This window comes from Panulirus ornatus, chromosome 27 (assembly GCF_036320965.1).
Source record: "Panulirus ornatus isolate Po-2019 chromosome 27, ASM3632096v1, whole genome shotgun sequence".
Classification (NCBI taxonomy): Eukaryota; Metazoa; Arthropoda; class Malacostraca; order Decapoda; family Palinuridae; genus Panulirus; species Panulirus ornatus.
Window position 1 is genome coordinate 10,608,447 of NC_092250.1, and position 21,798 is coordinate 10,630,244.

The 21,798-nt window shown below is 38.9% G+C and overlaps 1 protein-coding gene across 1 annotated transcript in view; it reads right to left on the bottom strand.

Moving 5' to 3' along the window:
• Positions 1–7,974, bottom strand: part of LOC139757576 (cytochrome P450 3A31-like) — a 66,006-nt gene extending 58,032 nt beyond the window's left edge. Inside the window, exon 1 of the mRNA XM_071678185.1 lies at positions 7,840–7,974. The gene's annotated coding sequence lies outside the window, so the exon portion shown is untranslated. The remainder of the gene's footprint in view (positions 1–7,839) is intronic.
• Positions 7,975–21,798: the final 13,824 nt, after the last annotated feature.

Sequence of the window (21,798 nt, forward strand, 5' to 3'; positions counted from 1 at the left end):
TATATATATATATATATATATATATATATATATATATATATATATATATATATATATATATCTTTTCTTCTTTTCTTTTAAACTATTCGCCATTTCCCGCGTTAGTGAGGTAGCATTAAGAACAGAGGACTGGGCCTTTGAGGGAATACCCTCACCTGGCCCAATTCTCTGTTCCTTCTTTTGGAAAATTAAAAAAAAAATGAGAGGGGAGGATTTCCAGCCCCCCGCTCCCTCCCCTTTTAGTCGCCTTCTACGACACGCAGGGAATACGTGGGAAGTATTCTTAATCCCCTATCCCCAGGGATATATATATATATATATATATATATATATATATATATATATATATATATATATATATATATATATATATATATATATATATATATATATAAGTTAATACAAGGAGGGGAGGATTTCTGGCCCCCCGCTCCCGTCCCCTCTAGTCGCTTTCTACGACACGCGAGGAATACGTGGGAAGTATTCTTTCACCCCTATCCCCAGGGATAATATACATATATATATACATATACACATACACACACATACACACACATACGCACATATACACACACACACACATACATATACACACATATATACATATATATATATATATATATATATATATATATATATATATATATATATATATATATATATATATATATATATATATATATATATATATATATATATGTATATATATATATATATATATATATATATATATATATATATATATATATATATATATATATATATAAACTATATCAAAAAACTGGACCCTCTCCTTCCTCCATATATATATATGTATATATATATATACATATATATATATATATATATATATATATATATATATATATATATTTTTCTTTTTTCTTTTTTCTTTTTTTTTTTGCTTTGTCGCTGTCTCCCGCGTTTTGCGAGGTAGCGCAAGGAAACAGACGAAAGAAATGGCCCAACCCACCCCCATACACATGTATATACATACGTCCACACACGCAAATATACATACCTACACAGCTTCCATGGTTTACCCCAGACGCTTCACATGCCCTGATTCAATCCACTGACAGCACGTCAACCCTGGTATACCACATCGATCCGATCACTCTATTCCTTGCCCTCCTTTCACCCTCCTGCATGTTCAGGCCCCGATCGCACAAAATCTTTTTCACTCCATCTTTCCACCTCCAATTTGGCCTCCCACTTCTCCTCGTTCCCTCCAACTCCGACACATATATCCTCTTGGTCAATCTTTCCTCACTCATTCTCTCCATGTGCCCAAACCATTTCAAAACACCCTCTTCTGCTCTCTCAACCAAGCTCTTTTTATTTCCACACATCTCTCTTACCCTTACGTTACTTACTCGATCAAACCACCTCACACCACACATTGTCCTCAAACATCTCATTTCCAGCACATCCATCCTCCTGCGCACAATTCTATCCATAGCCCACGCTTCGCAACCATACAACATTGTTGGAACCACTATTCCTTCAAACATACCCATTTTTGCTTTCCGAGATAACGTTCTCGACTTCCACACATTCTTCAAGGCTCCCAGGATTTTCGCCCCCTCCCCCACCCTATGATCCACTTCCGCTTCCATGGTTCCATCCGCTGCCAGATCCACTCCCAGATATCTAAAACACTACTTCCTCCAGTTTTTCTCCATTCAAACTTACCTCCCAATTGACTTGACCCTCAACCCTACTGTACCTAATTACCTTGCTCTTATTCACATTTACTCTTAACTTTCTTCTTTCACACACTTTACCAAACTCAGTCACCAGCTTCTGCAGTTTCTCACATGAATCATCCACCAGCGCTGTATCATCAGCGAACAACAACTGACTCACTTCCCAAGCTCTCTCATCCCCAGCAGACTTCATACTTGCCCCTCTTTCCAAAACTCTTGCATTCACCTCCCTAACAACCCCATCCATAAACAAATTAAACAACCATGGAGACATCACACACCCCTGCCGCAAACCTACATTCACTGAGAACCAATCACTTTCCTCTCTTCCTACACGTACACATGCCCCACATCCTCGATAAAAACTTTTCACTGCTTCTATATATATATATATATATATATATATATATATATATATATATATATATATATACCATCAACGCACCATTCTTGTGCTCTCTCAACCACACTCTTTTTATTATCACACATCTCTCTTACCCTTTCATTACTTACTTAATCAAACCACCTCACACCTCATATCGTCCTCAAACATGTCTTTTCCAACACATCCACCCTACTCTGGACAACTCTATATATAGCCCACGCCTCGCAACCTTATAACATTTTTGGAACCACTATTCCTTCAAACATACCCATTTTTGCTTTCCGAGATGATGTTCACACCTTCTACACATTTCTTAATGCTCCCAGAACCTTCACCCCCTCCCCACCCTGTGGCTCAATTCCACTTTAATGGTTCTATCTGCTGCCAAATCCACTCCAGGATATCTAAAATATTTCACTTCCACCAGTTTTTCTCTATTCTAACTTACCTCCCAATTGACTTGTCCCTCAACCCTACTGTACCTAATAACCTTGCTCTCATTCACATTTACTCTCAGCTTTCTTCTTTCACAAACTTTACGAAACTCATTCACCAGCTTCTGTAGTTTCACCCGAATCAGCCATCAGCGCCCTATCATCAGCGAACGACTGACTCACTTCACAAGCCCTCTCATCCACAACAGACTACATACTTGCACCTCTCTTTAAAACTCTTGCATTCACCACCTAACAACCTTATCCATAAACAAATTAAACAACTTTGGAGACATGACACACCCCTGCCGCAAACCGACATTCAATGAGAATCAACCAATTTCCTCTTTTCCTACTTGTTAACATGCCTTACATCCTCTATAAATACTTTTCACTACTTCTAGCAACCTGCCTCCCACACCATTAACTCTTCATTCCTTCCACAGAGCATATCTATCAACTCATATGCCTTTTCCAGATCCATAAATGTTACATACAAATCCATTTGTTTTTTTAAGTATTTCTCACATTCATTATTCAAAGCAAACACCTGATCCACATATGCTCTACCGCTTTTGCAACCATGCTGCTCTTCCCCAATCTGATGGTCTGTACGTGCCTTCACCCTCTCAATCAATACCCTCCCATATAATTTCCCGGGAATACTCAACAAACTTATACCTCTGTAATTTGAGCACTCACTCTTATCTCCTTTGCCTTTATACAATGGCACTATGCATGCATTCCGCCAATCCTCAGGCACCTCACCATAAGCCATGCACACATTGAATATCCTCACCAACCAGTCAACAACATAGTCACCCGCTTTTTAAATAAATTCCACTGCAACACCATCCAAACCCACCGCCTTGCCGGCTTTCGTCATCCGCAAAGCTTTTACTACCTCTTCTCTTTTTAACAAATCATTCTCCCTGACACTCTCACTTCGCACACCACCTCGACCAAAATATCCTATATCTGCCACTCTATCATCTAACACATTCAAGAAACCTTCAAAATACTCACTTCATCTCCCTTTCACATCACCACTGCTTTTTATTACCTCCTAGTAGCCCCCTTCACCGATGTTCCCATTTGTCTCTTGTCTTACGCACTTTATTTACCTCCTTCCAAAACATCGTTATATTCTCCCCAAAATTTAATGTTACTCTCTCACCCCAACTCTATTTGCCCTTTCTTTCACCTCTTGCATCTTTTGTTTTGACCTCCTGCCTCTTTCATATATACACATCACAGTCATTTGCACTATTTCCCTTCAAGCAAAAAGAAAAAAAAAATTATTTATATATGTACATACATATATATATATATATATATATATATATATATATATATATATATATATATATATATATATATATATATATATATATATATATATATATATATATAAATATATATGTATTTTCTTTTCTTTTTCTTTCATACTATTCGCCATTTCCCGCGAAAATCCTCCCCTGGAAATCCTCCCCTCTCTCTTTTTTTTTTTTCAAAGGAAGGAACAGAGAAGGGGGCTGGATGAGGATGTTTCCTCAGAGGCCCAGTCCTCTGTTCTTAACGCTACCATATATATATATATATATATATATATATATATATATATATATATATATATATATATATATATATATATATATATATATATATATATATATATCTTTTTTTTCTTTCAAACTATTCGCCATTTCCCGCTTTAGCGAGGTAGCGTTAAGAACAGAGGACTGGGCCTTGGAGGGAATATCCTCACCTGGCCCCCTTCTCTGTTCCTTGTTTTGGAAAATTAAAAAAAAACCGAGAGGGGAAGATTTCCAGCCCCCCGCTCCCTCTCCTTTTAGTCGTCTTCAACGACACGCAGGGAATACGTGGGAAGTATTCTTTCTCCCCTATCCCCAGGGATAATATATATATATATATATATATATATATATATATATATATATATATATATATATATATACAGAGGGAGAGAGAGAGAGAGAGAGATAGAGAGAGAGAGAGAGAGAGTGGATTACTGAAACGGCCTTGAATTGAGTATTCAGTTGCCCGTGCCCTCTCAGCTATCATAGAGAAAACAAAACAAAAGAAGATAGACCACCCGGGCAAGAGCACTGGTCACAGAGACACGCACACACAAACACAAAAAAAAGATTACCAACCTAAATTGTGTCACGCGGCGTTCTGGAATGGTAGAAAGCTTTTGAATATATCTGGCAAGATGGCTTTAAGCATAATGTAAGTCATCCAGGAACGTTTGATTGATAAATGATCACTCTGGACAGTCGCGACAAAAGTCCTAAGATACACTTGAATCCTCACTACGACTCTGGTAGTAGCAGGCGCTTCTCAGGTCGTAGATGTATGAGACAGTAGTCTCTACCCGTTGAAACAGGGCACAGGATAGCCTCCATCAGGCGTGGTACATGATATTACTTCGTCACATTTCATGTTGTCTCATCCAGTGGTGGATGTAGATGTCACTCCTTCAATTTTCAGACCTGAACACATCAAACTGATCTTATCTCTGCCGTGGTAAACTCGTCCCAAGTCAGTCATTTGTGCTGTAACTCTCACACTTTTTAATATCCATCTACAATAGATGGCATGAATATACATCATGATAAATTTTTAAAGTGTGTTTATAAGTGCAGAAAACATTGAAGAGTGTCGTCATGATGATTGTGAAGTGATCATGACTATGACTTCACAACCACTGACATCATTGGTTGTGTAAAGATACATTTAAACGATGTGAACATTTTAGACCAAAGTTGAGAAGCAACCAATGACAGATGGTGAAATGTATCGTATTTTCAGTATGTTTCGTTGGCAGTGACTATGGCAAGGGCCACAGAGGCGAAAGAAACCACTGAGTCACGGTGAGTAAAGATGAAGGACCACTACAATGTTACAGTCATCGTGACTCCCTGCGTCCCGCCTTCTCATCTCTGGCAGTACACTGGTGCTTTAACGGCTTATAAATTATTCAATAATCGCAAGTATATAATTTGTTCAATACCATACACACACACACACACACACACACACACACACACACACACACACACACACACACAATACATCATTAATCATCCCCAGGATCCCTTTTACAAATGGTTATTCTCGATCTATAGCCCCAGGATCGCTCATACAGGGACCCCTGCAGGTTGAAGGTTGCTCTACACTCAGTAGCAGGGACAGGGTAGATTCCCTTGCAGTGAGAAGTTCTTTAACGAAAGTCTAATGTGTTTCGTTAACTTACGATCATACAGCTCCGCCAAAAGTGACTTTTTACTTGCGGTGTAACCTCAGACAGGAGTAGTCCGGTAACACTAGCACGACACACGAAAACCACCTGAAGCACACAGCATGAAGTGTCTGCTGACCACTTTCTTATCCTGGGCTGCCAAACCCACACAACCAAAAATCTACACAGACTGCAAGAAAACAAACTGGCTAGCTTTTGCTCTGTACGTGGATACAAACTTCCGAAACACTGAAGCTATAAAATATTCTATCAGTAATTCATGCAGTCTCACACTCCATCAACATCTCCAAGCCAGCTTAAAGCACATACCACACAGGCATAGAAAGAAATATAACCAAAACTTTCCACTACAAGTTACAAAATACCATAAAAAAGTAAACTTGCTAAGAAAACCATTTTTGGCTACACAACAATATTCCTATCATCTGGAAACATGCCAACATGATACCATTAATAGATCCCCCCCCAACTCCTCCTGTCTCCTATATCAATTCTATGTTCATTGTCCAAGTCGGTGAAAAATCTGATAATCAACAAAGTCAGGCAGGATATCCCACCCGTACCCATGTAACAAAACATTTGCCACTGTCCTCAACATATTCACATGCAAAAGGTAACTGACGCCAACTTCCACAACAATAGCAAAAACTGGTTGGCCACTATCATACCAACACGCCATAGGAGAGCCACTAACAGTGGTTTCTCCTCAAAACACATAAGGAGTTCCCAAAGGAACAGTTCTTTCTCTAACTCTCTTCCTGCACTATCTCCCATTAACATCATCGAACAATAATATGAAAGTCCCCTCATAAGCGGATGAATTCACGATCACACAACACTGCGACACCACAGTAGCAACATCTAAAACAATACGTTATATGCATCATCACAGATGTCCTCCATCACTGTTGCACCCCTACCGTCACTCTTGCAACCCCTAACAAACACGATTCCAACTCACCATCTAGTCACCTTGTATGGACAGTCAGTCCCTTTGATACACATAAGACATTCACTCCCCACACCAATAACATCAGCAGGAAAGCAACACATAAATCAAATGCCCTCACAACGGTAACTGGCATCGGCTTTGGAGAGAAGAATTCCTAATCACCCTCTACAAACAATTCATGTTCCACCCAAAACTACGCCTCACCAATTTAGTCATCCACTCTCAAAAACGAACATAATAAAACCTGCATGTCACGAAAAATAGAGCACTCAGAGCAGTCAATGGCTACCTGGTGAAGAAAAACAACCAAAGCCTAGACAATGAAACATAAATCCTCTAAATACAATCCCATTTCAATATGCTTGACACTCAACCCTTTATGACAGCGCTAAACACCTCCCGCCTAAGCCATTCCGTTAGTAACCACCATCCCCCAAGATGAAATTAGACTTAGACTTGCCTCATTTGACAATCCCCGCTCTTAATCCCCACCTTCCACCCCCTCCCCCAACAACAACAACAATAAACAAATTACGAAAAGAACACATACACATCTGAACCACCGGAAAAGCAAAAAACAAACACGCTCTTAACTCAGTCTAAGTACCATCCCACCAGAAATACACCCAACTGAAAGCATGCTCACCAGCCTCGAAATTGCATTACGAACCAGATCGCATTTTGTAGTTGATACAGATTATTTACATTCTTTTTTTATTTCTCGATAAAAGAAACTATTCCAAATTGAGAACTTTTAAATACCAAATGCATCCTTACTGTGTTCATACATTTAAGAAAAAAATTGTAGACAACCAAAAATTTGTAAGGTTTAAAGGGAAGACTTTTGATCTGCTAAGTCAGAGAAGTATTCTACAGGCCCTAATAACACGTCTACTGATAACATACAGCAGTAGACACATCGCCTTAGCACGCTATTAACTTAGTGCCCCTATAACCCAGCACTTCAGAGATTGTATCCCTGGTGATGAAATATTTCGGTTTGGGAAAAAAAAAATAATGATTACCAAACCATATACTGTTAAGGGAAACTCAGTTAACATGCGATCACTTACTTGATTTACCAGGGAAGAATGCGACGTGAACGACAACTTCAGCGTGAACAACTTTTGTCAGAGATTCTTCCTTGACACAGTAACACTAGCACACTTGGACCCCGCTAACCCTCTCGAGTGTGAGTTACAAGCTAGTGTTTATCATGGTAGCCAGCTAAAGGAGATTTGATAAGAAATGGAGACCAGATATAAAATGATGAATCAAATTTCTCCAGCTAGAAGGATGTGTTTTCAATGTCATTTTCAATATGAACAAAATTACATGCTGTCAGTAACTAACTTACACTGAAAGTCATAATTCACGAGCGTTCTACATTCTACCGACTGTTGCCATGTGTTTAATGTTCAGTTGCCAGGTCTCGCCTTCCACAAGTTACAGTTGTTGCTCTGTCATATAACCTGTAAGCAAGTCTGGTTGTTATCACCGATTCTCTGATAGCGTTTCGGTCTCTCTGCCTGATTGTTATAAAGTGCGTGCTGGTAATTATCATATTAGGCACTACGTCTGATGCGTCCATATAAAGGTGTTGTTACGGTAAACACTTTTCCTGGAAGTACCATTTCCGTTCTTTATAAGTCAAAGTGTCTTTTTATTGATGTATTAGGGACGAGAGAGGATGAGTGTAATTTAGACAGTTAAAAGTTTAATAATATCAATCTTTATTATACTCCATTTTATTCTTTTTCGTACAATCTATATTCATTATTCTTTGCAGCTGCTGCAACCTGTATCCAGAGGCCATACTTGTCATTTCTGAGATAGATTGTTGCTTTAAAGGGTACATGGCCCTTGCAGTTCGTTAGGCCTATCAAGGGCTGGTACTTGAATTTCTACCAAAACAAAAGTTTTCTAGAAAAGGTCAAATCAATGCGTCAATAACTGATGAATACCTACTTGCTAGAAAAAATTATACATCCGTTGAGGGAAAAGATTGTGATTAAACATGTTAGAAAATAAATGTTACTTCCGTTAATGGAGAAGATTGTGTTTAAACATGATAGAAAAAAATGATTGTTTCATCCGTTGATGGAGAAGATTGTGTTTAAACATATTAGAAAAATAAGATTGTCGTTGACGGAGAAGATTGTGTAAACATGGAACAAATATATAGAAGCGAATGCATCATATCTCTCTCAGCAGTAATAATGTCATGTTTCAGAGAGAAAGACAACGCCAATACACCATTGGAAAACTTAAGTTCACTTTACCCACGACAAATGCATTTCCACTTTACTTTTATAGAATGAATCTTTGAATACTAACAACCGCAATGCCACTGGCCTTTGACCTGATCCACTGAAGGGCCACCTTCACCAAAACCTCGTCTTTATTGCCTTCTTGACACAACTAACCTCTGCACTGACCCTCACAAGAGACGATTATTTACTTTCACCTTAGTTGTTCGTTTATCTTCTTTCGAACATAACATTGCAATAGCAGTTTTGGACATCCCGTGTTATTCTTTCATAAAACCCACCCGCCAAAGGTACTCTTGGTGGGATAACTTTCCATTCAGGTTCATGACTGTCCATATCAGCTTCAGCTAGAGACTCGGACGTCATGAGATGATTTAGTAGGGGCTGTAGACGTATGCCATTATCCAGTTTGAGTCAATGACAAGGACGCTTACAGACAAAGCCCCAAGATAAGTATAAGAAGATCAAGGAAAGTATTAGCTAAGTTTTAGATGCACTGCACGTATGGCTCCACAACTGGACAGATATGAAATTTCGACCTGGAACATTGTCGCGAGTGTTGGTGATAGTGACAGAACAACGTAATCAATCCCAGCTATAATTTACTTCAATTCTGGTGATACATTTGCCAAGGAAAGAAAGAGGATCCAGTCCTCCCTAGACAACTTTCATCACTTGACGGCCCTTAAGGAATGGATAGTATTCATAGAGTAACTGTAGAGTGCCAGTTACACTACCATGTATTAATTTTAGATGAATTTTTCTTAGGAAAAGAATGGCAAGCAATTATTTAAGGGAGAGTACATCGAGAAAAATGCTTAATATGGCAAATATTGTCAAAACCAGGAGGTTGTGGTAAAACGAACTTCACGATACTGAAGATCTTTCAGCATGCATCCGTAGAAAACAAATATGTAGGATATTTACTATTTTGCATTTGAAAAAAGTGACAGTAAGATGTGCTCATATGATTATCTCCTGCCCGGTTCTTGATGTAATGAATTTTGCGTTTGTCACTCCTCACCTATTGGAAAGTGACATTTAAAAGAAACAAGATTTATTGGCCAGACGTGTGCATTCTTGGAATAGAGCGAGTTCTAGTTAAGAAGGATAGTATGAACTAGATATTGATAGTTGCGAGATAAGTAACAGTATGAGAAGCATGTGAAGATGCATTCCGAAATGATAAGAAACTTAGAATCTACATTATTCTAATCTTCCATTTTAAGGAATCCTGTATGGATCAAGCTCTAGATATTTTCGATTAGTTCAGATCAATCACTGAGAAAGGAAGGAAAGTATGGCTCGTCTCAGCTTTACTTCAATCTGTAGACTTCCTTCAGATGTGGACACAACTACAACAACTTTCTCCTCCTCAGAGTACGATGGGCCACAAAAGCAGAAGGCTTCACACTCAGCTTCACTTCGCCTACATTCCAAGGTATACCTGAAAATAGATTTTGAGTCAAGAACCTCACAGTCAGGGAAGACCTGCTCCCTTTTCTTCCTTAATATTTTTGTCATTATAGTTCAATCTTTAATAATGGTAGGATGGCCTTAGTCATCTGTGCGTCTGCTTTCTTATAGATTTCAGGGAATAGATTTCAGTGGTGTGATGCTGTCCCTTGAAAATTATCCACATAAAGGTTGTGGCAAATTCTTAACTCAGGTGTGTTTATGTTGTGCTTTGAAGTGAGAATGTACTACTTGATGCGCCAAATAGCATCGATTCGAATCTATAAGGAATGAGATACGAGTTTTCAAGACACGGATCCGTATACCAGAACATCCTCGGAAATATCTTCACGTTAACAGGGGCCAACTTTAAGGAAGGCTTCTTGCTGTATCAGCAAAATTTCTTCTCATAGAATTTGAAAGGAAGTCTTTCAGTCTTTCTGTCAGGGAAGGGCCAGTCTTCGCTGCACTGCAGTTACAAAGGATGCGTCATTAAAACACTGCACTATCCTTCTTAAATACATGATACAAATGGAGAGATAAACATTACAAGGAAGCATTCATTACTCTTCACTTAATGCATTCTATACCCCAATTAGGATCAGTTCATTATTGGACATTAAAAACGTTTCCTTTAACTCTTAGATTTTTAGGTGACACAAAGCTCAAGCATAACTATCTAGTGATGTGGTGTACTTCGTAAAGAAAAAAAAAGTATCAGTGCTCAATGGGTCCGATGCCTTCCGTACCGATTTGATCAGTTTCTGATTTAGTGGGAGAATTGGCATACCTGGCTGTGGCATGTCCGTCAGTCTTGAACCACATTGCCAACGTTGCCAAACCTGACATAAGGTTCACAGTTTTGGAACACGACACATTGTGTATAGCAGAAAACTTAGTCATCGTCGGCCACCAGTGTCTTGGTCGTGCCAGTCTCCATGAAAACATCAGTCAACACGCGGGGCTATTGTAGCTGTCCATAATGAGAGCTACATCGTTTGTGATCTTCCCCAGCAGCTCCGTGTTCACTGAAACACAGCGGGGAGATGGATTAGGCGACATGCTGCAGAAGACAGCCTAAATGCGTATAAAAACATTACGCATCATATACAAAATGCGTATAAAAACATTACATCATTCATATAACATATAATCGTCCCTAAACATTTGACAGGATATATCAGTAGTATTCAACATGGCACCCTCATGACATCAGTGCGATCAACATGCAGTAGGTCAGATACAAATATCTCAGTACCCGTTGGATAATTTTCTCTTGACCAAGTGTACATTTCAAAACAGTTTCATCCATTACTGACTATTTTCGTGTCATACCGTATCAATATAAACTTCATAACGAGAGATTGGCGTCCGGTAGAGATTTATTTATTGGGGTCTATGATGGTTGTTTACAGGTCCAAGAGTTTGAGCACGGTTGGGGTGAGAGAGTATCAATAAATTTTACGGAGAATAAAAAGATGTTTTGGAAGGAGGTAAATAAATTGCGTAAGACAAGGGAACAAATGGGAACTTCAGTGAAGGGGGCTAATGGGGAGGTGAAAACAAGTAGTGGTGATGTGAGAAGGAGATTGAATGAGTATTTTGAAGGTTTGTTGAATGTGTTAGATGATAGAGTGGCAGATATAGGGTGTTTTCGTCGAGGTGGTGTGCAAAGTGAGAGGGTAAAGGAAAATGATTTGGTAAACAGAGAAGAGGTGGTAAAAGCTTTGCGGAAGATGAAAGCCGGCAAGACAGCGGGTTTAGATGGTATTGCAGTGGAATTTATTTAAAAAGGGGGTGATTGTATTGTTGACTGGTTGGTGAGGTTATTTGATGTATGTATGATTCATGGTGAGGTGCCTGAGGATTGGCGGAATGCCTACATAGTGCCATTGTACAAAGGCAAAGGGGTTAATAGTGAGTGCTCAAATTACAGAGGTACAAGTTTGTTGAGTATTCCTGGGAAATTATAGGGGAGGGTATTGCTTGAGAGGGTGTGGGCATGTACAGAGCATCAGATTGGGGAAGAACAGTGTGGTTTCAGAAGTGGTAGAGGATGTGTGGATCAGGTGTTTGCTTTGAAGAATGTATGTGAGAAATACTTAGAAAAGCAAATGGATTTTTGTATGTAGCATTTATCGATCTGGAGAAGCCATATGATAGAGTTGATAGACATGCTCTGTGAAAGTTATTAAGAATATACGGTATGGAAGACAAGTTGGTAGAAGCAGTTAAAAGTTTTTTTCGAGGATGCAAGGCATGTGTACGTGTAGGAAGAGAGGAAAGTGATTGGTTCTCAGTGAATGTAGGCTTACGGAAGGGGTGTGTGATGTCTCCATGGTTGTTTAATTTGTTTATGGATGGGGTTGTTAGGGAGGTGAATACAAGAGTTTTGGAAAGAGGGGCAAGTATGCTGTCTGTTGTGGATGAGAGAGCTTGGGAAGTGAGTCAGTTGTTGTTCTCTGATGATACATCGCTGGTGGCTGATTCATGTGACAAACTGCAGAAGCTGGTGACTGAGTTCAGTAAAGTGTGTGAAAGAAGAAAGTTGAGAGTATATGTGAATAAGAGCAAGGCCATTAGGTACAGTAGGGTTGAGGGTCAAGTCAATTGGGAGTAAGTTTGAATGGAGAAAAACTGGAGGAAGTGAAGTGTTTTAGATATCTGGGAGTGGATTTGGCAGCGAATGGAACCATGGAAGCGGAAGTGAATCATAGGGTGGGGGAGGGGGCGAAAATTCTGGGAGCCTTGAAGAATGTGTGGAAGTCGAGAACGATATCTCGGTAAGCAAAAATGGGTATGTTTGAAGGAATAGTGGTTCCAACAATGTTGTATGGTTGCGAGTCGTGGGCTATGGATAGAGCTGTGCGAAGGAGGGTGGATGTGCTGGAAATGAGATATTTGAGGACAATATCTGGTGTGAGGTGGTTTGATCGAGTAAGAAATAATAAGGTAAGAGAGATGTGTGGCAATAAAAAGAGTGTGGTTGAGAGAGCAGAGGAGGGTGTTTTGATATGATTTGGTCACATGGAGAGAATGAGTGAGGAAAGACTGGCGAAGAGGATATATGTTTCAGAGGTGGAGGGAACGAGAAGTGGGAGACCAAATTGGAGGTGGAAAGATGGAGTGAAAAACATTTTGAGTGATCGTGGCCTGAACATGCAGGAGGGTGAAAGGCGTGCAAGGAATAGAGTGAATTGCAACGAGGTAGCGCTAGGAATAGACCTGCCGTAAACCAACATTCACTGAGAGCCAATCACTTTCCTCTCTTCCTACACGTACACATGCCTTACATCCTCGACTAACACTTTACACTGTTTTTAACAACTTGCCTTCCACACCATATATTCTCAATAACTTCCACAGAGCATCTCTATCAACTCTATCATATACCTTCTCCAGATCCATAGGTGCTACATCCAAATCCATTTGCTTTTCTAAGTATTTCTCGCATCCATTCATTGCAAACACCAGATCCACACATCCTCTACAACTTCTGAAACCACACTGCACTTCCCCAATCTGATGCTTTGTACATGACGTCACCCTCTCATTTGATACCCTCCCATACAATTTCTCAGGAATACTCAACAAACTTATACCTATGTAATTTGGGCACTCACTTTTATTCCCTTTGCATACCCTTCGTCTCACGTTGGTGAGCAACAGGGTCTACACCGATTATTTCCCAACAGGCGCATATATATATATATATATATATATATATATATATACTCCTATGAGTCCGCGGGGAAAATGAAGCACGATAAGTTCCCAATTCCACTTTCGTGTAATAATCACATCATCAGGGAGACACAAAAGAGAAATATAAGTCAGTTGATATACATCGAAGAGAAGAAGCTAGGACGCCATTTAGTAAACATGCGATTGTCCAAGACATACAATGAGCGTTCATAAACTTATCATTTTACAAATTCTATCAACAATAAAGTTATCTAATTTGTATAGACCATCACCAATATTAAGATTATAATTCTTTGTGTATTTAATAATAGAAGATTCAATGATATTTCTCGCGGTAATAGAGTTAGAGTTGATAACTGAGATGGCTTTACTCCAGTCAATACAATGATCATAGTTTTTAACGTGATTAATCAAGGCTCGTTCTTATATTATGCTTATGTTGCTTAAGTCTAACAGAAAGATCCTTACCAGTCTGCCCAAGATAAAATTTATCACAATTTCCACATGGCACTTTATAAATGCATCCAAGAAAATTTTCTGGTGAATTCCTGATTAAGATGTTTTTAAAGTAATATTGTTGCTGAAGGCAACATTTACATTAAAGGATGTAAGCAACATGGGAAGTAAAGTAAAATTATTATCAAAAGGGAGAACTAAAAGATTCTTGGTGTCAATGGGAGGTTTGGGCTCAACTATATAAAATGATTTCTTTGCTAACTTAAGGGATTTATCAATGAAAGATCTAGTGTACTTTAACTTAGATCCAATAGAATATATCTTCTCAAACTCATCATCAATAAACTCTGGACTGCAAATACATAATGCCCTAAGGAACATTGATTGAAATGATGATAATTTAACTCTGTCATGTTGAGATAAGTAATAATGGATATATGAGCATACATTGGTGGGTTTTCTGTATATGCTAAACTTAAACTTGTTTCCTTGTCTATGGATCATGCAATCTAAGATTGGTAACATACCATCATTTTCATTTTCTACAGTAAAATTGATGGGAGGCACTAAATTGTTAAGGGGAGAAATATTTGTAAATTTTCATTTGTTGGCCAAACACAAAGACGATGTCTTTTTGTTTGGCCAACAAATGACTACCCAATGTTGGTAACGAGCTTTTCTGTTCCGGCCAGTGGCTCATCAAACACTGATTTGTTAATACTACAGTCCCTCCTGTCCTACAAGAACAAACCCATTATAACTAACAATGAAGAATAAACAAAGCTATTGTGATTTTAGTTAGGCTTTAGTAATTTTCCTTGCCCAAAGTGCAGGGTTACTTGCCTGAATGGCCGAGACCAGGCATGGTTGAATCACGGGCTGGAAATAAGGAAATGGTAGAGGAAAAGAGGATATATGTATCTATTCCCGCTCTAATAACCTCGGCATTGGCAGGAACATTACAAAGAAGACAATAACCTAACCGAGGGAAGTCAAAAAAAGAATTTAAGCAAGGTATACCAGTCTGCGTTATCAAGATGCCAGCATTAACGTTTAGAAGGTGCTGTTAGAGGAGAATCTGCAGTTGATGCAGATACACTTAAGAAAGAGTGGAAAGATGAATGAAATAGGATGAGACTGTGTATCTACAGCACGTAGGATTATTAGTAGAAAATAGATCCAGAGCGTAAGGAGAGTAGTCAAGCGGTCAGGGTTATGGGTGGAGTGGGTGATACTTTATGCAACGTAGAATGGAAGTGAGTTTCGGTCGTCCTGCCATCTGTATGGTTGGAGTTTAACCATTGGCTGTGGAGTAAGTTGAAGTCTCCTGGTCTGATATACCAGTCATTCAAGTTGTATTCCTGAGTTATAAACACATGACTTCTTTTGACTGTTTTACCAAGCAAAGTATTGACATGTCATAGTGATGAAAAAGGGAAGACCAGCGTCTTTACTACATAAAATGAGGCACTCACCGGATGCTGTCAGTACCACATACCAAGGCTGAGAGTGTCAGCCATTCAAGTCAGTTGGGCCTTAACACTGAAAGCCCTTCTTGCCGACCTAGTGTCATTGTGGAACATACTACTAACTACATCAGTAAATCTAAACCAAAACGACTTCGCTTTAATTCAAACTTTGTGAGCCTAAGCCATAGATTTGAACGAACTCCTGAGCCTAGTGTTAGAGTTTTAAATCTAACAGAGTTGTAAACACCAGTTATCATTTCACATCGAGAATTCGAGCGATAGAGGCCTCAACGTAATGAGCAAAGTTAAATGTCTCAAAAGTCCAGTCCAAGGCATTCCAGAGAACGAGGCGGAGCGTAGAGATAGTCACATTATGACACAACGCCTGGCACCTCTGTTGATGCAGCCATAATAATATCAGGCCAATCAACTTTTCAGTTCTTCGTGAAGTCTCATAACTTTCTTGCGCCTTTATTCACTTACTGGAAGATTATTCTTGCATGTTCAGGCTCCGAGCACTTAGAATCTTCATTATTCTTGTTATTCCTTGACTGGTCCACCTCCGACACACATTTTAGCTTACACAACCATACTATCCTTACACATCTCTCTGTCTTGTGGCCCAATTTCCTGAACTTTCTTCAACGCCATACAGCTCTTTTTAATTTTTCTTATACTAACAAGACTGACAAGTTTTGCTTTCGCTCGTTCCATGCCTCCACAACTCTGAGTCTGTAAACGTACCTCTTTACAACTTTTGTAATAAGATTCTTGATTTGTGTCTTGTCATAGCCTCGCATTTTTGTTTTTTTCCGAAAAACTGACGATCTCGTCCAATCTGGCTAAGGGCGTTGAATGTTGATAGCGTCACTCTATCCTTCTCTCTTCTAACATCTCACAATAACTCAGCTCTCGTAATTTCAGGTGCATGTTTGTTGTGTTCCTCTTAATGTCTTTTTATATACGGTAACCAAATATGAGAATATTCTTGTTCTGCTTAACCTACGTTACGAATGATGCATGTGTATGTGAATCAGTGGGATCAGATATAAAAATCAATTGTTCATTACACCCCGCGCATCAAACGATGTTATGCATTACAATAACAGCATTTTCTGTTGTTGTTGAGATTCTCCGCCTCTATAACAACTCACAAACTAAACTGATCTGCTGAAATACGATGATGAAGAAAAGCGACGCCTATGTCCGTCCATAGGAAAGCGAGCCTTCAAGTTTTTTTTTCTTTTAGTGTAGTGGAGATCATGGTTCTACAGCCCTTCACCCTCCACGTACATCTATTCCTCTCTCTCTCTCTCTCTCTCTCTCTCTCTCTCTCTCTCTCTCTCTCTCTCTCTCTCTCTCTCTCTCTCTCTCTCTCTCTCTCTCTCTCTCTCTCTCTCTCTCTCTCTCTCTCTCTCTCTCTCTCTCTCTCTCTCTCTCTCTCTCTCTCTCACAGGATAAGCCATACCGTTTCTCACGAAGTTAGAGAAATATGTCGATGGGCCACAATTCCATATTTAGTAGCAGGGCAACAAGAAAAGAAAAGAAATATGGGGAGAGAAATGTATACATTCTCCCTTCATTTTCCGTCGTAAAGAAAGAAAAATATTATGCAATACATTTCACGGGGGGAAGGGGTTGTCATTTCATGTGTGACGGGGCGGCGACGGAAATGAATAAAGTCAGCAAGTATGAATTATGTACATGTGTATATGTGTACATGTCTGTGTATATATATATATGTATACGTTTAAATGTATAGGTATGTATATGTGAGTGTTTGGACATGTATGTATATACATGTGTACGTGGGTGGGTTGGGCCATTCTTTCGTCTGTTTCCTTGCGCTACCTCGCTAACGCGGGAGACAGCGACAAAGAAATAATAAATAGATAAATAACATTTCACGATTATAACAGCCATCTTATAATGTATAGGTTAGTGTAGAGTAGTATAGTATTTTTACGATAATACCCGCTCGTGATAAACAGTCTGCGTCTCTCAGTAGTATGTAACTCTATATGAGGCCCCACATTAACACGAGTTGCCATAACTTTTCGTCTGGTAAAACTGGATCATACTGGCGCTTCTTACTTCATGCAGAGACATACAGCATGATGCAGCAAATGAATTTTTTTTCAGAGAGAGAGAGAGAGAGAGAGAGAGAGAGAGAGAGAGAGAGAGAGAGAGAGAGAGAGAGAGAGAGAGAGAGAGAGAGATTTGATTTTCATTAATTTCCTGTGGTTCACAGAGGAAGATAGTTATTCCCTTCTTTATTATTGGATGTCAACATGTGAAGCGTCTCTTCGTTTGTTCATGTTATCAATCAATATTTGAGATCCTGGTCTCCAGCGCAAAATGTACATAAAATGTGTTTACTTTTCTACACTTTACTCCTTCATCTGGTGAGTTAAAGATTGTAGTCGGCCCTGAAGAGTCTGAGAAGCTCGTTGTTGGCAGATGTACGGAATTCCCGTTCTTGTTGCGTCTTAAGACCTCCTCCGGGAACACTTCTCTCCCTTCTTTATTTCCTCTCCTTCAGTCAGCTCTTGCTCTACATCACGTTCGACCATTCTGCTGAAAATTGTGATATCAACTCTTACGTATTCTTAGTTGCCTGGAGCGTATTCAACTGCTTTTCTTACACTGTGAGGAGTTGTTATGCCAGTTACAACGTTTCCTACTGCATTTTTTGCACTGCAAGAAGTTTAAATCTGTTAGAGTGCTTCTCTAGGCAAACACTTACCGTAAGGTTTACCTTCAAAGTCACCCATTTCACCATACACGGTCATGAGGTAGTTTCTTTAGCAACACTATGTGAAAGACCCGGTCCATCTCTGGGATGATGTACGTATTTCCTTCCTTTATTTTCATAGGACATCTCTAGCATCTCATGTCTTACGATCTGAATGTTCATTGCACCTCAATGGCTTTCATACATTCGCCTTTCTATTGGTTTTCTTACGCCACAAATCATTGTCAATATTCAATGCCTTAACATGCTTATCTTCTCAGACCCTTTGCTACCAGGATATGGACTATGGACAGTAGCTCTGGGAATTGCTCACGTCCTGATTTCGGAGTGTTGAAGTGGTGTCCGGAACTATCAAAGGATTACAAAGGAATTCAAACAACTACAGACCAATCGATGTCTTCGAGGTTGTTTGTAATAGTGGAAGAGATATGAAGATCATAGATCAGTGTGATACTAAGCAATGAAGACTATTATAAACTTTCCATTTAGCTAAGGAGGAAATAATGTCAATCGTAGATATGAATAGAAATATTTATAAAGTCTATTCTTAAACTTATCTACAGTACTATTTTTAACCAATCTAATTGGTGAATCATTCCATATGTTAACAATCCTGTTGAGGAAAAAGTATTTCGTCTCATTCAAGGTAAGAAGTTTGCCCACGAGTTTGAACCCATCACAACGAGTGAAATCAGACAAATATAAGTCTTTTAGAACAGATCACCCGTTGATCTTTTTTCTGAATAAATAGATATAAGTCGTTTAGTCAGCTTTCATAGAATTTGTTTCTCGGACTGGGAATCAGCTTTGTTGTTCGTCTCTGTACTCTCTCCATTCTATGTCTTTCCTTAAGTAAGGTGATCAAAACTGAGCACATTATTCAAGACCGAGACGAACGAGTGACTTGTACAGAGTAAGGATAATTCCCTGGACAAATTCGATGGCCCTACCTATGAATCCAGGAATTCTGTTTCTATTTCACTGCTTCTGTGCACTGTTCACTTGGCCTTAGATCATCAGAGATTATTGCACCCAGGTCTTTTTCCTCATTTACCTTTTGTAATTCAACAGAATTTATGATGTAGCTCGCCTTCTCATTTCTAGTACCGACATGTACAATTTTGCATTTATCTATATTAAAATTCATTCGCCATCTATGAGCCCATACCATCAGTTTGTATTAGTTTGAGGTTTCAGACGTTCAGTTGCAGACTTTCAATATCTTACAATGCAGCCCCTAATCAGTATCAATGATATATACGTAAAAGAGAACCAGCCCCAAGACTGACCCTTGTCGCACACGATTTGTTACGCTTAATATTCCCAAGGGCTGACCATTAATCACATCCGTTTGTTTAGGGACAGTTAACCAATTTCCTAACCAACGAAGTATAACCCATCTATACCATGAGACTTAACTTTAGTTAATAACCTTTGATGTGGAACTTGATCGAATGTTTTTTTGAAAATCTGAATAGATGACATCAACTGCTTTACGTTCATTATACACATTGCTGATATCCTTAAAGAAATCAGACATATTTGTCAGACATGAAAAATTTCGTCGTAAACCATGCTGAGAGTCATTTCCTTATTAAGTGGCAGTTCTCTTATTTATCTTCCCTCACGGCTATGATCTTTCCCTTTCTATGAGAAGTTTTTTTCTTCTCATAACACATTTATATATCAATCTTCTTTATTCCCGCCCGTTTGAGGCGAAGCTTCATGAGAAATTTCCGCCGTGATTGCAGTCGTCAACGTGAAAGAAAAAAATACCTCCTACTTCACTCATCTGTATGTGTGTGTGTGTGTGTGTGTGTGTGTGTGTGTGTGTGTGTGTGTGTTATTATGGATATAGTATAAAAACTGACCACTCTCTGTCGATGAAAAAAAAATCTCATTCGCTTCCATTTGCACAAACGCGTCAATGAAATGACTTTATATTTTTAAAAAACTAGTCGTCGATATGGAGACATTCTAAGACTTATACAGAGAATTTTCTTTTCTGTGCAAACGCTATTTGCACATGGAGTGTTAACCTGTAAAATCACCAAGAAAAAAAAACTGAATATTATTGTTTGGCAAGAAAGGATTTTCATAATCACGGTACTACTGCAAACTATAGGGTAGAAAATGATATTAAGATCTATTACCTTTCCCTTCTCAGTGAAAGAAGCAGCAAATATCAGAGAAGCTTGAGTCAAGCATGATTCATTTTTTGTTCATAGAACCAGAAAGACTGCGATGAAAACTGTAACTCCGACTATACAATTACTGGTTTGTTTAACGTCGACAAAATTTGACTTAGGCTTTTCAGCGTTGACTGAACCGTAGCCGAGTACAGCCTTGTTAAAAGTATTCGAATGGAAATGATCATCTGAGAATAAAGATATAAAGACCTTTAGAATGTAGCATTCGTCTATTCGTGGATAACATCCATCATCTGTAGGTGAAGTTGGACTAACTAAGAGTGTGTTCAACGTAAACCAGGTGACATATAATTTCTACGATCTATATGTTGAAGTAAATTATATGAGTCTCATTCATCATGATACAAGGATATGCTGACTACCACATGCCAAGGCATCGTTATGGTGGCTATCAAATGTTTAACTACAAATATGACATCTCATGAGAACTGAATTATTATGTCGGTCTGGAATAGACTGCAGTACATCTGTCTCGCCATATTTTCTACAACTTGTTCCTGTTCTGGTGCTTGAGAAGGTAATACAGGCTGTTTCTAACGTTGTCAGTGTAAAGGATTTACAAAATACTTCCTCTCCTTTTGAAGGCTGTGACACTGAACGTTCTCGCTGTTCCATTTTCCATGATGTATCAGTATTATCCATAATAATTTTGAGCTTTAGGATGGGTACTTAAATCTATGCACAGATAGCGTCTGAGGTTCCATGTCATCTT